Source organism: Paramormyrops kingsleyae, chromosome 9 (genome assembly GCF_048594095.1).
Source record: "Paramormyrops kingsleyae isolate MSU_618 chromosome 9, PKINGS_0.4, whole genome shotgun sequence".
Lineage (NCBI taxonomy): Eukaryota > Metazoa > Chordata > Actinopteri > Osteoglossiformes > Mormyridae > Paramormyrops > Paramormyrops kingsleyae.
This window is the reverse complement of record NC_132805.1, coordinates 27924242-27942596: the sequence shown is the minus strand read 5'-3', so window position 1 is coordinate 27942596 and position 18355 is coordinate 27924242. Positions and strand designations below refer to the sequence as shown.

The window sequence follows — 18355 nt, the reverse complement described above, 5'->3', positions numbered from 1 at the left end:
AAAAAAAAGTGTGAAGATTCAAATACTAAGAATGAAACTGATCTATTCAGTGAACTGATTCAGTAATTGTTAGGAAATTCCATAAAGCAATGTCATTTATTCATTTTCTAATGACTCATCCTGTTCAGTCAAGCTGAAGGACATGATGAAATTGGCGAAATGTTCACCTTTAGGGGGTATTTTCCTTCTCTTCTCCTCTGCATGATGAATAGATTGGATGCTGCCTCTTTTTGTGGAGGCAAAATCTCTGTCATGATTCAGCAGCTTGGCAGCTGTGCTCAGTGAAAGGTTTCAGTTTCATACTTAAAAGTACACCATGTTACTCAAGTAAAAGTCATCAGTGAAATACTACTGAAATAAAAGTAAAAAGGACCTGGTTCTAAAACTACTTTAGAACGTACAAGTACAAAGTGCTATAACATTCAAATCTTGATTGATCTTACAAAAAGCAACCTATCCCTTTAAAGTCACTCAATACAGGTATGAATACAGCAGTGTAAGCTACAGAGCGTCATAGTAAGGAAAACTGAGTCGCAAATGGATAAGCGGATATTTTCTTTTTATTCACAAAATAGGCTGATTGTAGGTAACTGATTGAAGGTCACTGCAGTACCAGTTGCAATGTCGGGCTAGCACTAGACCTGAGCGATATGATGATATTATCGGTAAGCAACGGTATCAGACTAGTAGCCTGGTGCTGGTATCTGACCATGACTAACCAGCAGAGAAGTTGGGTTAGGCTACACACAAAGCAAGATAACAAAGACTTATATGTTCATCCTTCTAGCCTGACATCTTTCGGCACATTTTTAGCCCCTGATAAGACCATGAAGTTTCTTTGATCGTATGGATGCTTGATGATTTCTTGGCCTTTTTAAATTTATTTAAGAGGTCTTGGGCATGTCCCTGCCCATCTGGATCCTCTTTTAGACTGGTCTGTTTGTTGAGGACATAGCTTCTGCAAGACTTCTACACAGATCTGACTGGAGAAAATATGGGTACCATGTTCTCTACTCCTACTCAAGCACTAGAGTACAGCTTGACTAACTCTCCGGAATTATAGATACACCCACTGACTTGAATTTTTATGCATTCAGATGCCATGTTGAGGGTGATGGGGAGATTTCTCCGGCTTATTATTTTATTAATAATGATGATTATAAAGGGTTATGACTCTGAATATCATTATTAACTATGGGAATATACTTTTGGAAGATGAAAAGAATGAAATATTGAGAAAGTTGGAGATTGGGGAACAGTGGGTGGGATTACTTTGTCCTGTCAATCACTGCATGCTTTAAGAAATAGTGGGGACTTAGAAATTAAATGTTGGTGTAATGATCCAAGACAGAGGACACTGGGCCGGATTGTTGCTGAATGCAGGTTTTATTACTAAAGACAAATTTGTAGTCGACAAACCAGACACGCACTCTAAATGTAACCCAATCGATAGCTGGAGGTACCGGTAAGGTTGGTAGGCAGGCGATGGATGGATGAGGAGCAAACAATATCTGAGATGGCAGGCAGAATTGATGTAGATCAGACGTAGGTCAGGCGATGAATGTTCAACCAGAAAGGAAAGGCAGAACTCTCTGGAAATGGAGATCTTGCATCTGTCGGGTATCTCAGGTAAATCAAAATGGAGAGGCTCTTTCCCGGCTGGGAAAGAGCGTGACAACTACCGAGAATTGCCGGTGACTCTACACAGAACAAGTGGGAGTCCCTTGGGGTGGAGTGGTTATCATGAACAGAATGTGCATGCAGCTTCTTGGGGCTGTTCCATGACACTTGGAAAATGAGTTAAACCTGCCAGAAACTGGGAGGGCATGACAATTCCACCCAATGTGGATGATGTGGGCAGCATGTGGTTCAGTGGGCTAAGCCATGTGCCTGTAATCACAAGGTTGCTGGTTCAAGCCCAGCCTCAGCACGTCTGCAGGTCCTTGAGCAAGACCCTCAAGCCCCAGCTCCCTGGGCGCCGCTATAGGTGGCTGCCCTTCGCAGACAGCTTGCTCTACAAAGAGCAAGTTGAGGGAGGCGTAAAAAGAATTTCCCCACAGGGATTAATAAAAGTGTCTATAATGAAATGAAAATTTCTCAGTCCCTGTTTGGGGGGGCATTTGTCCAGCAGAATAGCAAACATACACTCACCTAAAGGATTATTAGGAACACCATACTAATATGGTGTTTGACCCCCTTTTGCCTTCAGAACTGCCTTAATTCTATGTGGCATTGATTCAACAAGGTGCTGAAAGCATTCTTTAGAAATGTTGGCCCATATTGACAGGATAGCATCTTGCAGTTGATGGAGATTTGTGGGATGCACATTCAGGGCACGAAGCTCCCGTTCCACCACATCCCAAAGATGCTCTATTTGGTTGAGATCTGGTGACTGTGGGAGCCATTTTAGTACAGTGAACTCATTGTCATGTTCAAGAAACCAATTTGAAATGATTCGAGCTTTGTGACATGTTGCATTATCCTGCTGGAAGTAGCCATCAGAGGATGGGTACATGGTGGTCATAAAGGGATGGACATGGTCAGAAACAATGCTCAGGTAGGCCGTGGCATTTAAACGATGCCCAATTGGCACTAAGGGGCCTAAAGTGTGCCAAGAAAACATCCCCCACACCATTACACCACCACCACCAGCCTGCACAGTGGTAACAAGGCATGATGGATCCATGTTCTCATTCTGTTTACGCCAAATTCTGACTCTACCATTTGAATGTCTCAACAGAAATCGAGACTCATCAGACCAGGCAACATTTTTCCAGTCTTCGTGCAAATTGTAGCCTCTTTTTCCTATTTGTAGTGGAGATGAGTGGTACCCGGTGGGGCCTTCTGCTGTTGTAGCCCATCCGCCTCAAGGTTGCGTGTGTTGTGGCTTCACAAATGCTTTGCTGCATACCTCGGTTGTAACGAGTGGTTATTTCAGTCAAAGTTGCTCTTCTATCAGCTTGAATTAGTCGGCCCATTCTCCTCTGACCTCTAGCATCAACAAGGCATTTTCGCCCACAGGACTGCCGCATACTGGATGTTTTTCCCTTTGCACACTATTCTTTGTAAACCCTAGAAATGGTTGTGTGTGAAAATCCCAGTAACTGAGCAGATTGTGAAATACTCAGACCGGCCCGTCTGGCACCAACAACCATGCCACGCTCAAAATTGCTTAAATCACCTTTCTTTCCCATTCTGACATTCAGTTTGGAGTTCAGGAGATTGTCTTGACCAGGACCACACCCCTAAATGCATTGAAGCAACTGCCATGTGATTGGTTGATTAGATAATTGCATTAATGAGAAACTGAACAGGTGTTCCTAATAATCCTTTAGGTGAGTATATATAACTCCATGCACAAGAGCCCCCCCCCCCCCCCCCATTAATGTATTAATTAATTTGCTTGCTGTGAAGGCAGTGAAGGGTGCCATGGCTGAACTGCATCATAGTCGGGAAGTGGTCAATCACTTGGGTGGGCAACCATAAATAAAATTGTTGGTTTGATATAGACTCTATGTGTCACTTGGCTGAATTGTCAGGGTTCAGAATGGAGACCTTAAAATGAATAGCAACAGCTTTGTCACCTCTTAGCCTGTGATTTCCAAGACCTTGCAGCTAATGCATTAGTCGCGTTCTTCCATAAATTTTCCCTCAGTGCCCTTCGTTGATGTAAGACCCTCCACCAGCACTACCTTCGTTGGCTGAAGTGTCTTCCCCTCCAACCCTATTCTCACACTGATCAGCATCAGCAGATGACTGTCATGCACCATGTTGTCTATAACACATCAGGAGCTTAAATGCAGGAAGTGGATACATGATAATACCCTGAGGTCTGACAACATCCTCTGGATATAGTCTGCATCCTGTGACAGGTCACTGCAACTTTGGCAAATTTCACCTCTATACTTGGGACAATTAAGTATGTCAATACCAGAATTACCTTTTGGGACTGTAAGGATGACAGTCACATATGTAGGCATACTCATTGGTCAGCAAAAGGAAGGGAGGAAGCGGAAATTTTTATAAAGAAAAATTTGACGTGTGATGTGTCTAGTAGGCGGTCAAACCAAGCAAGCAACTCGAGCCAGTGAACTGGACAAGCAAACTGGGCAAGCTCCCTCTCTCAGCCAGTAACCACCAGGGAACGCCTGACTCGAAGAGCCTGCTGCTTCCAGACTGACCTCCACCCCTTTTTGCTACATTTTCCCTTGGGTTCCCTTAATAAAACTTGCCCTCAAATGTTAGTTTTTCCTGCCACTGTCTCCTGAGCCTCTTTCCCAGCTAAAGGTGAAACTAAACATCCATTCTATGACTTTATTCATACCAGCTGCCACTAAAAGACAAATAGGTTTCGAAAGCAATGATAATACATAGCGTTTAGACAAATAGTGTCTGACTTGACAGTGAGGTTGATTGATTGAGTTTATCTGGATATTGACGTGCCCTCTGCAGATGTGAGGGGTTTGCATCACTAAAGGCAAGTACGTGCTGTCAGAATGTTGTTCCGTATACCACATGTATAGTCCTGTCAGTCAACCTACCAACCGCCTGACAGACTCTGGTTTGGAAGATAACAAGTTAGTAGAAGCGTTTTTTCTCAGTAGAATAAATAGAAAATAGAGAATACCTGAGGTAACCTGTTTTAGTGATGTTAATATTCCTTAGAGGAAGGTTAAAGTTTCTCAAAAAATGGGCGATTTTCTCTAAGGACCCTAATGGGGTGATTCATATCCTATCCAAGTGACTATCCAAGTCTGGTGTGACTGATTATGGGGAGGAACTCATGGTATTTAACAGGCGCTTCCATATTGCTGAAATCAGAACCTTTTTCCGGAACCAGGGACTTTTGTTGTGTTCACACCATAGGAATTCGGCCCGATTGTAGTTCCTCAGAGGAAGTTCCAGAACTCTTTTTTTAGTGCCTACTCCAGACTAGGTACTTTTCGTTTGAACAAGAGCCACTGGGGATGCACTTACAATGATAGCTTGCTGATTAGCTTACCATTAGCACAAGCGCTAACTTGGCAGTTATATGATATGCAGAAAAAGAGATGTAGTGGAGGAAAAACTGAGCAGATGGAATCATTTTTTGTACTCCAATTATATTTATTGCATCAACTAATACATTTTTTTGCTTGTGTCTCCATATATCTGCATTGGAATCTTTGATCACTAACCAATACTTTTGCCTAATATTGGCTGTGAAACTAATGAGTGTGATAACTTCACATTGTTTTTTATTCTGTGGAAAATGAAAGATTGATCTGCTGGCCAAAGTTAATCAGAATCATGAACATGTTGTGGGTTGATTCCCCCCAATAAGAAATATCTAACAAAATGGCTTATTTTTCCTCTATAGTAATGGTGTGACGGCGTAGCTTCATATGAAGTCATGTGTGAAGTTTACCCTAAGAACTTTTTTAGCATAAAGGTCCCAGTTCCTGTTGTGTGGCATGAGATGCGACACACAAAAGTGTCCAGGAGCTACAAAAGTTCCAAGTCGAGCCCAGGAACTTGTAAACTGGGACCAGGTTCCTTAATTTCGGTGTGAAAACTCTTAATGCATTCCACTGTGCTGGGGGGGGGGGGGGTCTTTTTCTGTACTCTTCATGATGGTCCCATCGTCATCTAGGGCAAACAGTAGAGAGAGGAGTCAGAACTTTGATCAGAACTGGTGGGGCTGGAAAACGTACCAAATGGCATTGCAAAGAGCAAAACACCACTGGGACATTTTCGGTGTTGAAACAACCTAAATACGGTGTCATCAATATTTAGAGTAGCCATTAAATCATCAGATTATAATGAATAACTAAATCCATCGTTGACTTTATACATGAAGGCAGTTTAATGGCTTTCTTTGTATGCTTTTTTAAAGGGTGATTTACCAGTAACATTCCAAGCCATTGACCTAGTTAGCGAACCTGGGCTGGTGTAGGCCCTGTTTGGCCAAAAAGAGAGGAGGTTTCCAACCACAGAAATGCACATTTCAGGTGGAGGAAATCACTCCTTCTCCAGTTAGTTATTCTTTCCCAAATGAAGGCCGACTGGTAGGCAAAAGAAAAAAATCCGTTTCAGAAACTTGGGCAAGCTAACATCCCCTTTGTATGAGTTTTATTAACCTTTTAAACTTTGAACCAGGTTTAACTGTTCTGCACACCTGTTATTGCAGCAAACCATTTCCTTTTTTTTTTCTTTTTGTGCCAACAGTGGCCTACTTACTGTAAGAAAGGCAAATGGAACAGTGTCAGCCAAAAGACACAGGGGAAGAATATGAAGAATCTGCACTTTACAAATAGCAAAGTAAGCCAATGTCACATCACTCATTCCCAAAAATATTAACAAATTAAACACACACTTGCACAGAAATGCTGCCGTTTCCATATATTATAATGAGCAAAGCCTTAACTGTAAAAAAAAAAAAAAAAAGTTTACCACAAAAGGTACTTGTGTGTGTGTTTCATTATACATTTACTGTCTCAGTGGCTTGCAGCTCTGAGTGACTCCATCTAGCCAGTGTGTCCTAGATAAGTACCAAGGAGGTGTTAAAGGCTAATCTCATGCAGTGTTCAGTGAAACCGGTCACGTACTCTTGAAACTGATTAAACTGGAGAACACATCAAATTCTTCTTAAATTCCTAATTTACATCATTTAAATTGTGCTGGCTGGGGTGCAGAACACTGGGGATTTTGTTAGGCTAATTTTCAAACAAACAAATAATAAATGCATAAATACACACACACACACATAAACAAACAAATAAATAAAATGGCATTTCAATTTTTTTTAGGACCGCTCACAATTGTATGTTCAGGTCTAAAAAAAAGGAATTTATGAATTATTCGACTTGGGAAATCGATCAGCCGGCACAGCCCCTCACTCCTCCAGTCAGGGAAATTTTGCTACGTCATAGATGGGTCTGCAAACATCAAAAGGGTGGGAACTTCTAATTTAAAAGATCATAATTAAGTCATGGTGCATTCTGGGCCAGATGTATATGAACTGCATATGACAACGCTTTTCAGAGAAATGTTCAGCTGACTATGTATTTTCAGGTAAAATATTATATTGCGTTAAAAGATTTCCGTTTTTAAGGTAAATGTAAATTCTAGGTAATGCAAACTTGCGACTGTAGAGGAGACCCAAGCTAATACTGGCGGTACCTCCATTCCAAGTGTGTCCAAGAATGCGAAATAACACTATAGTACATTTGGCGAAGCCCACAGAGAACGACAAAGTGTAACGTAAAAGCCTAGAAATCGCTAAAGTGGTATAAGATCAAGATATTTTTTATTTTGCATTAGCTGGCATTTGGGGCCAGGTTTGGTCCCCGACGATCGGTTTGCTGAGGCCCCTGCCTTCAACTGCTGCCCCATCTATACTGCACCCAACCCCCACGCCCAGTCCATCAGCTGGTGGGCCTACTGGACATAGCTAAGGTGGTTCGGGCATCTATCTAGGACGCGTCCTGGATGCCTCCCTCAGGGTATATTCAGCCGGGAGGAGAACCCGGGCCAGACCCAGGACACGCTGGAGAAGTATCTCTTGACTGGCCTGGGAATGCCTTGATAATCCCATGGAGGAAGTGGAGGAGGTTGCTGGGGAGAGGGGGGGTCTGGGCATCCCTGCTTAGACTGCTCTGACCCAATCCCAGTGGTAGACAATGGATGGATGGATGGATGGATGGATGGTATTTGGAGTTCAAAAATTTCTTTACCACTAGTTATGTGTATGGCTTGTTATGAAAAAATACTGAATCAGGTAAACAGCTGTACGATACAGATGTATAACAGCAGCCAAGGCTCAGCATTCAACAAACTATTTAAATCACAACTTCTGATTTTCAAACTACTGACTGTCTCTTAACTGGAGGTGCATTGTAACCTTTTCACACGGATTCTAGATGTTTCTGTGTATGTAACCCGAAACTGCCCCCACCTCTGCTTTGTGGTGTACCAGTGGAAGACAACGTCACAGAGCATTGTATAGTTTTCCTCCAGAAACTACTTTTGAGAGGTTCAAACATTCTCACACTGCCATTGTAGCCAGTCATCCATGAAATAAATCATGGCCTATACCCTACAATATTGTCTCCATCCATAATAATTAATACGTTCACTTTACTAACATTTTTCCAGTGCTGACATATAAATTAAGTCATAAAAATAGCTATATCTATTATTACAATATATTTGTAGGTTTTACAAAAGGGATGTTATGAAACATGCATGACAGTAAACTGGGGAATCCTACAGTACCACTGAAACTAGTGTGCAAGTAAACAGGGAAACCACCACAGCTAATGACAGTGCTGTTTATTGGTTGATCGAAGTGCATCAATGCATCAATGGTAAAAAGCGTTGTAGCTGGTGCCAAGATAACGGAATGGGACGCCCAGGTTGTTTCTAGAAGCGTCTTTGAAATAGTGTCTTCTCAAAGATTCCAGCTCAAGGTTGTGACATTAAGCAGCATCAGGTCACTGCGCAACCCCTTTTAGGACTGGTTAACTCGTCAACAAACCACATACTTACATGAATCGCTCACAACTATAAAGAAATCTCTTAAGATCGGTCTCTTCCAGAAATTTCCTACCACCAACCAACTTTTTTTCTGCACTGGTCATGGTTTCCCTTGGTGCTACATAATACTCTGCTGTATTTTCTACTTAGACTTAGTTCCACCTAGACTATCTTGGTGCTACTTATTTGAATAGTTTTTCTGAACTGGCTTCTATGATGTTTTGCATAGCTTTGTTTCCCATTAAGTATCTCGCATTCACTGGTCCCAGACCTAGCAGCCCTTGGAAACTGCCCCCCTTACAGATGTTTGTTTGTGTGTTGTTTTGGACAGAACTGTCAGGTAAATAAACAGGTATATTGCAGGAAACATATTCACCAGTAAAAGTGATACTCTTACAAATCATGCTACTTTGAGTTCCCGCTCCAACTCACCCATAGAAATAAAGAAACATACTCTGAGACTGCTAACTGGAATCATCCAGTGATTTTAAATTAGTAACTGCAAAAAAATGCTAACACACCCCTACAGGGGGCTGAGATAACAGAATTGCCCTTGTTTGCCATTTTTATTGTTTCACCTAAGATAAAAGACATTGATTTGAGGAAAAAAAACACATTAGTTAAAGCTTTGGATGCTATACTGGAATGAGAACTGCCCCCCTTTCTTAAAAGGAGGGGTTATCAATAATATTGATATCAATATAATTCAATTTACTGTGAATAAACAATATAAAATTAATGCTGCTGCCTATACAAAACAACACAGCTTAAACTGTCCACGATTAAATACGTCAGGAAGGTTTTTTATTGGTGTGCTCCTCTGGAAAATCCAAAGCTTATCCGAATCAACTTGCAGCTCCATCAAGCCGAGTGTAGATACCAGCACTAAAAAGTAAACAACAGTGAGATAAGAACTGAATGCAACACACTAAACAATGTATTCGCGAGAAGCGTTACACTCATTCCTTTTCAACATCTGCTTTTGCATTTAAGATGGTGAGTCTGCTATTATTTTTAATTCTAAATCAATATTCTGGTCTGGTAACATCTCCACAACAGGTACTCAGTTATACCCCATTGATGGATAATTCACAAATGACTGAATCATTGATTATAGGCCTATAGTTGTTATGAAATTTTATGCTTGCCCATTCTTATTGAATGTTAATGATTCAGTGTTTAAGTGTTGTTTGTGAAGACCCCTTTATCTAAAGTGTTACTTCATTTTGATAGTTTAGCTATTTTTCCCCTCTATACAACTTAGGGATAATTAACTATAAATAATCAATAAACTGGAGAGGAAAACAAGCAAGCTGACATAACTGCAAACTGCCTGAAGGCTCAGCGACGCCACATCAGTGGACATGAGTAGATTGACTTTCTCCATTTCCTCGGTGAGTAATCACTTGCTCTGAGCCCACAAATGTGTTTTTCATTTGTGGGGAGTTTTTGAGTTGTGCTTTTTTTTTTTTCAACAATTTGCCCACTTTCCGTAAAGGTGCCTTTGATCATGCTTGATGCTGGAAACTCTAACTCCACCTCCTCTAACCATTTATGGGCTGATGTGACGTTATAGCTTTAGAAATTGAAAAAGCAGCTTGTACAGAACTGGTGTTCCGACCACATCCTGAAAAGCCACTATAAAATCACTCTCATGTCTATGAAAAAACAAGGTTTAATGTCCCATAAGTAAAATTATTAAACTGAATCTAAAAATTAGACACATTTGCAAGAACAAAAAGTATCTCCTCAGTGAATGAATCCCTCAAGTGACCTTATTCCAAATAGACTCTCACGTAAATCTGTTCAGATGCTGTTGTTAATCAGTGTTTCTTCTTCATGCAGAATTTCTTTCTCAGTCTTAGTTATGAATTTTGCTGATTGTACTTATAATCTTTATGAATTAAAGTGAACCTGAATCATTTGTCTTTTATTCATCATGAGATTGTTTTGCAAAGTGAGGAAAATGTTTGACAAATAATTATATAAATTGATCCCTGTGGGGAAATTCTCTTTACACCACTGCCAACATGCTTTCTGTTGGTGTGAGCAAGCTGGCCGCAAATGGCAACTACCCGTAGCAGCACCCAGAGAGCTGGGGGTCAAAGGCCTTGCTCAAGGACTTGCAGACGTGCCGAGGCTGGGCTTGAACCGGGGACCTTCCGATCGCAGGTAAATAGGCACACACTGCCCCCAAAAGCTGGTATGAATTAAATAAATTGCGATGTAGGAAGTAATGGAAATAAAATGCCGAACTAAAAACATAAATTAGACTTCGTTCTGGACCATAAATCAGTCAATAAACAATAATCAATATTAAGATGTGTAAATTGCTTATAAGATGGTGGCATAAAGAGACTATTTTAGAATAAAAAAAATCCAATTCTAAAAACGAATGAAAAGCTTTATTATGTCAAATCCTAAGACGAAACACAAGCAAAAACTGTATGAAATACCATTTCCTCAAGGAAGACAAATCACTGGTTTTTATACAATCGGTTGAAAGAAGAAAGCAGAATGTGATCAGGCCAAGGAGTTTCAGAGCAGCTGTTGACATCTGTTATGTTATGGCTGTATCTCTGTAGTATGTGTGGGTGGTTGTATCTGTGTAGTGCGTGTAGATGGATGTATCTGTGTAGTGCATGTAGATGGATGTATCTGTGTAGTGTGTGTAGATGGCTGTATCTCTGTAGTATGTGTGGGTGGTTGTATCTGTGTAGTGTGTGTAGATGGCTGTATCTCTGTAGTATGTGTGGGTGGTTGTATCTGTGTAGTGTGTGTAGATGGCTGTATCTCTGTAGTATGTGTGGGTGGTTGTATCTGTGTAGTGTGTGTAGATGGCTGTATCTCTGTAGTATGTGTGGGTGGTTGTATCTGTGTAGTGCGTGTAGATGGATGTATCTGTGTAGTGCGTGTAGATGGCTGTATCTGTGTAGTGCGTGTAGATGGATGTATCTGTGTAGTGCATGTAGATGGCTGTATCTCTGTAGTATGTGTGGGTGGTTGTATCTGTGTAGTGCGTGTAGATGGATGTATCTGTGTAGTGCGTGTAGATGGCTGTATCTGTGTAGTGCGTGTAGATGGATGTATCTGTGTAGTGCGTGTGGATGGATGTATCTGTGTAGTGCATGTAGATGGCTGTATCTGTGTAGTGCATGTAGATGGCTGTATCTCTGTAGTATGTGTGGGTGGTTATGTTACTGGAATACAGATCTGACTTTCAGCGCATCACTTCCGCTGTGCTTAGCTCAGCCCTCCGGCACCCTGTTTCACCTGAATATCATCATCATCTCTTCTTATTAAGTCACCACACATTTCTGTTTTGATTGACTGTTCCCATTTACCGCTTTTGATTTTGGATTTAGTTTCGTCCATCTCTTTTTGACCTGTTTTCAGGATTTTGAGTACCATTGTGGATTGTGCCATTGAAGATGCCCTGTGCACTTGGACCAGTTTCCTCATCATTAAAAAAAAAAAAAATGAAACTTTACCATTTGTAGGAGGACACAGAAATATCCCAGCTTACTTTCCTATGAGACACACACACATATTCAAGTGAGAACAAAGCTTGGGATCAGAGTGCAAGCTAAGCCATATATCCAGGCCTCCTTTTGAGGTTAAGAGTCTTGCTCAAGAGTTCAGTGATGTATCCACTCTGCTGACCACGGGATTTAAACTGGCAACCTTCCTAATCTGTAGAGCCACATACTGCCTAACATCAAACCGTGGTCCGCTTCTATCAGGTGTATAAATCCCATCCCTTTTAAAACCATAACTCACAAACAAACAAAGTTTCCCTATTCAGATTAGCATGTGTTAACGTTTCCTTGTGCAAGGGTATTTTCCCTTCTGCGTAAACTTAAAGCCTAACAGTTTTCAAAAAAATTGTGACACATACAACTTCCTTCCTAAGTGGTAAGTCACAGATACAACCATCCACATGCACTACAGAAATTCAACCATCTACACGCACTACACAGATACAACCACCCACACATACTACAGAGATACAGCCATCCACATGCACTACACAGATACATCCATCCACACGCACTACACAGATACAGCCATCTACACGTACTACACAGATACAGCCATCTACACGCACTGCACAGATACAGCCATCTACACGAACTACACAGATACAGCCATCTACACGCACTACACAGATACAGCCATCTACACGCACTACACAGATACAGCCATCTACACACACTACACAGATACAGCCATCTACACGCACTACACAGATACAGCCTTCTACACGCACTACACAGATACAACCACCCACACATACTACAGAGATACAGCCATCTACATGCACTACACAGATACATCCATCCACACGCACTACACAGATACATCCATCCACACGCACTACACAGATACATCCATCTACACGCACTACACAGATACAGCCATCTACACACACTACACAGATACAGCCATCTACACGCACTACACAGATACAGCCATCTACACGCACTACACAGATACAGCCATCTACACGCACTACACAGATACAGCCATCTACACACACTACACAGATACAGCCATCTACACGCACTACACAGATACAGCCATCTACACGCACTACACAGATACAGCCATCTACACGCACTACACAGATACAGCCATCTACACGCACTACACAGATACAGCCATCTACACGCACTACACAGATACAGCCTTCTACACGCACTACACAGATACAGCCATCTACACGCACTACACAGATACAGCCATCTACACACACTACACAGATACAGCCATCTACACGCACTACACAGATACAGCCATCTACACGCACTACACAGATACAGCCTTCTACACGCACTACACAGATACAACCACCCACACATACTACAGAGATACAGCCATCTACATGCACTACACAGATACATCCATCCACATGCACTACACAGATACATCCATCTACACGCACTACACAGATACATCCATCTACACGCACTACACAGATACAGCCATCTACACACACTACACAGATACAGCCATCTACACGCACTACACAGATACAGCCATCTACACGCACTACACAGATACAGCCTTCTACACGCACTACACAGATACAGCCATCTACACGCACTACACAGATACAGCCATCCACACGCACTACACAGATACATCCATCCACACGCACTACACAGATACAGCCATCTACACGCACTACACAGATACAGCCATCTACACGCACTACACAGATACAACCACCCACACATACTACAGAGATACAGCCATCTACATGCACTACACAGATACATCCATCCAGACACACTACACAGATACAGCCATCTACTCGTACTACACAGATACAACCACCCACACATACTACAGAGATACAGCCATCTACATGCACTACACAGATACATCCATCCACATGCACTACACAGATACAGCCATGTACACGCACTACACAGATACATCCATCTACACGCACTACACAGATACAGCCATCTACTCGCACTACACAGATACAGCCATCTACTCGCACTACACAGATACAGCCATCCACACACACTACACAGATACGGTCATCTACATTCACTACATAGACTAGGTAACATGGGAACCTTATGACCTAATGATGCTAGAAAATAGGCTTCTAATTTTAGAATTTATAGGATTACGATGAGTGATCTACCACTGATCTGTCCAACCCAATGAAAACCAACAAAGCGACCCATGGCTAGCAGATTAAACCAGTTAGAACTGTAACCGCCTGTCTTTTCATTTTTTTCATTGCTTCGCATTGCTTCAAACTAGGCTAAACGACCACAAGTGGCGAAAGGTGGCTTTATGTGTAACACTTTGGAGACAACTCATTGATCATAAACTTTCACACATTATCACGTAACTGTTAACTGGCAGTACTGTATAGCAGGATAAGGAGCATTTTGCCTGTGGTTAGACCAGACCTAGTCCTGCTGCAGCCTTTTCAAAGGCTGGGTTTTGCTATACCAGAGCTCCAGTAAATTAGTTAAAGTCATTTAGCTCAATGCCAAATAAATTAAATTTCACAAACAATTTACACAGTCTGTTGCAGGGGCAGCCACCCCAGGCCCCGGCCCCCCCAGGCCCTCCAGCAATGTTAAGGGTCCCCTTCCACCTGCAAATTTCACATGCAGATTAAGGCACTGATGTCAGGCATATTGTAGGACCTTTTTAGCATGCTACGTTTTTATCTCTCATTTTTATGTACAGTCTCATCATAGTGGGAATTAACACAAACAAAAAAATTGTACAATACTTAATACCATTTTGAAATGTAATAGTTTGTAATGTTGTGTAGTCAAACTGTTGTGGAGGCCTGTATTTAATGAAAAAAAGCATGTTTCTGGAATTTGCTAACTACTGCAGTGCATGATGGGTATGATATTTGGAGGCTGCTAAAATTTCATAATCTGCAACTGCTGTAACTGGTGTGCATTTGGAAGGGGGGGGCATGGTTCATTTTTGCCCCAGGGCCCAATGTACAGTTGTTCCGCCACTGGTCTGTTGAATTTTTATTGCAAATTCAGTTAAAAAACCTAATGTAAAACTTATAGCTGTGTTTTCTGGGGGATGCATAAAAATGTAGTATCTCTCAATACCAGCTCTGAATGAAGTTAGCTGTGTCATTTTGTCTGGATTGTGGACTGTATATTAAGAAAAGTTAATAGTAATGACGTCGGATGGATTATACAGTCAACATGCTTGGTTAAAATTTATCTAGTTCTGACATTCCTTTTGCAGACGGGTTATTTCAGCACATTGTCCTAATTGTTTTCTCTAAAGCTGAAGCAGAGTTTATTAGAAGAAAAAAAAAACTGTGTGTCTAAAGAAGTGCGGCAGATTCTTCGAGTGTAAAAACAAAAATGTTTAATCACTGAGGAGGTCCTGCGCTTAAAATGTTATACAGTACAACTGATTCTGGGAATAGCATTAGTAAAGTATAAATAATAAAATTAAAAAACAAATCATATCTACTGCTGCCAAATTCTTATACACCATATGATCAGTTCTACCATGAAACGAATATTTTAAATTCATACCACTATTTCATTGATGGTGGTCTCTGTAACTGATGTAATCACTGTTACAATTATAAAAATACACTCAGTGACAAAAAAAGTTAAGCACCCAGAAGTAATGGTCCGATTTGGATGTAACGTGCAGACCATGCAGTAATCCGCATGTCAACGATTGGATTGCAAGGAGCTGGCATGTCTAGCCTCCAGACACAGAGGATGCCTCATAGCCACATTAGACAGCATTACCAGGACTTGATGGAGTTTGATAGGGGTCTCATTGTGCATTTGCATGAGGCCACGTGGTTGTATCAGTGTTTAATTCAAACCTACACCTGACTATTAAATGAAAGCACCATGAAACTTACATTTTTTGGTTTGTCATGGAAGAGTGTCCCATATTCAGGGTTTGCTTCGGTCCGCTGGCTGGAGGGAGATTTTCAGTTCGAGACATTTACATGCATTTACCTATGCAGACCTATGTAAAAATTTTATTACACGGTATATCGTCTATAGGGCTTGCAAACTGCCCCCAACACTTTTCATATGGCTAATTTTGGGTTTATAATAAAGTAATATGGATATGCCATAAGAATTCTTGCATGAGCTTGAGAGTCTTAAATTGATAATATAGACAATAATCTAATAAAGATTTGTCAATAAATGTTTGTGCAAACGTGCGTGTCACTATAGGGAAAGATGACCTCACATAAGGGTAACCTCAAGTGTAGCTCATACTGTGATTCTGGAAGGGTGGCATTAATTTTGTCTAAATTACCCCATCAGGTGGTGAACTGGATGTATTGATGTTGTAGCAGAATTCAGTTTATAAAGGGGGCAGGGGGACGGTAAACGGTATCCATCACCCTGTCAGCACCAGCACAGCACTAGTAGTAAAGAGCACGTCGTCATTTTGTCTCTGTTTGCTCTGAGAACTGGACAGCACGTCAGAAAATTAAAAAAAAACCAAAGGCAGTCTCAAAGGTAAACCATGAGACTTGACACATATGTACTCAGTAATTATATGTTGCTGTCTTTATTTATCTGAAATTTCTGTACTGAGTGAGTACGGAGTGAGTCCCTTTCATTGGGGAGTACTGGAATCAGTAGGGAATGTATTTGCTTAAATTAATGCTGTATTTATTTAGCATTTATTTAACATTCCTTAAATTTGGGTTGCCATATTTGAATATGCATGGGTTAGGGTGAAGGTCAAAAGGAGTTAATATTTCTGGGCTTGCTGTATTATGATTTTAAGCAGATTAGTAACAATTGTCAATTGTATATGTTTGGGGTCTCTGCTTTGACCCAAAGCAGTACCTTTAGCAGTTCTGCTGAATTTATCAACATGCCTACAAATTATTGGTGTAATTGGAGTAGCTCCTAGTTACTTTATTACAATATTGCGCGATTTAATGTAAAAACCCCAACTTGGTAAAAACATATGGCATTGAAGTAAACCAGAAGAGTTTTAATAAAGTAGCCATATTACCTGATGAACTGCTTAGTTTGGGTGAGTACAGGCACGGTGACTGCTTTGGAAATACGTCATCTGGTCTGAAATGAGCAAACCCTTTCACATTATCTCATAAACAAAACTGAACAGAAGAGTTTCAGAACAATTACTAATTATGCAAGTACAGATCTTTTTCTAGAAGAGGAAATGGTTCACAGTTACAAAACAACCGAAAAGTAGCAGACGGTCAAGTCACCTCAGAATATAGCATTCTGTCTGGCGACTAGAGCCACTTCATCTTTAGAAGTCTATCTTCTTAACTTGCTTATTTTCCATTTGCTATTCTCAGGGAACGATGCCCATTATGTGTGCTAATGAAGGATTGGGTTTTAACTGAAAGATCGAAAGTCACCGCATTTTTTTGTGTACCTTACCTTTGCAATTTGTCGCTGCAGAAGCCACTTCATCATAACATTTTGGAGCAGAAATGGATCCTAGACCTGGATCCTGAAATTCTAACCTTAAACCTTTGTAAGGGAGGAGGGTGGCAGCATGTTTTGAGAATCTCAGTAAGTTAGGCTGCACTGCAGCTGCTTCCCAGTTTGCCTTGAAACTCAAATGAAATGTCTTTTCTGTACTTCCATTCAAACCTTAGTGACCAAATGTACATTGAATGTTGATATAGTGCAACTACAAGGCACAGGCAAAGATAGTAATAAAGCTCAGACTGAAATCAAACATTTCAATACAAGATTGCTGCTTTAAAAAATAGGAAAGAAATACAACAAACTTAACTTTTGCCTTTACAGCTGTAATCTGCTCAGGGTCTAACAGGGCTTCACAGTAAATACTAACTTGCCGATACCAATAGAATATTTACAAATTTAAGTTACACATACAGTTTTCTGAACATAAATGTAGTGCTGTATCTCAAAAGAGATACACAAAAGATGTAGGCTATAGTTCTAATGTGAAAACAATAATTTGCTCTATACAATGTCAAACTGATATTATCTGGCATAAATATAGACCAGAGGGTTGTATGTTGACTGATTCCTCCATTTTTATAGGACCACTTATTAAATACCCATAACAGCAAACTATACAACAGAAAAGACAAAACAGCTGTGACAATACTAAATTTGTTATATACGTCTTGAACAAACAAATTCATACGTCATCCCTGGTGGTCTAGTGGTTAGGATTCGGCGCTCTCACCGCCGCGGCCCGGGTTCGATTCCCGGTCAGGGAAACTTGGTTTTATTATTTTGTGCATTTTAAATATATGCATTGTACATTACATAATAGTACGGACTTCTAAAATACAATTATCAATATGCGTAATCTCTTAAAC

The 18355-nt window shown here is 40.8% G+C and overlaps 1 long non-coding RNA gene and 1 other non-coding gene across 3 annotated transcripts; one reads left to right on the top strand and one right to left on the bottom strand.

Moving 5' to 3' along the window:
* Positions 1–5082: 5082 nt before the first annotated feature.
* LOC111840938 (uncharacterized) lies at positions 5083–17909 on the bottom strand. Of its 2 annotated transcripts, none has more exons than XR_002837552.2 (4): positions 17436–17895; positions 17038–17102; positions 15914–15971; positions 5083–5628 (listed from the first exon to the last, which is right to left on the bottom strand). It is a non-coding gene; the product is annotated as an uncharacterized lncRNA (long non-coding RNA). The 2 variants fall into 2 exon arrangements; XR_002837553.2 differs by lacking the exon at positions 5083–5628 and adding an exon at positions 5639–9402 and having other exon boundaries at positions 17436–17909.
* A 272-nt stretch (positions 17910–18181) lies between these two features.
* trnae-cuc (transfer RNA glutamic acid (anticodon CUC)) lies at positions 18182–18253 on the top strand. Its single transcript has one exon. It is a non-coding gene; the product is annotated as a tRNA-Glu (tRNA).
* Positions 18254–18355: the final 102 nt, after the last annotated feature.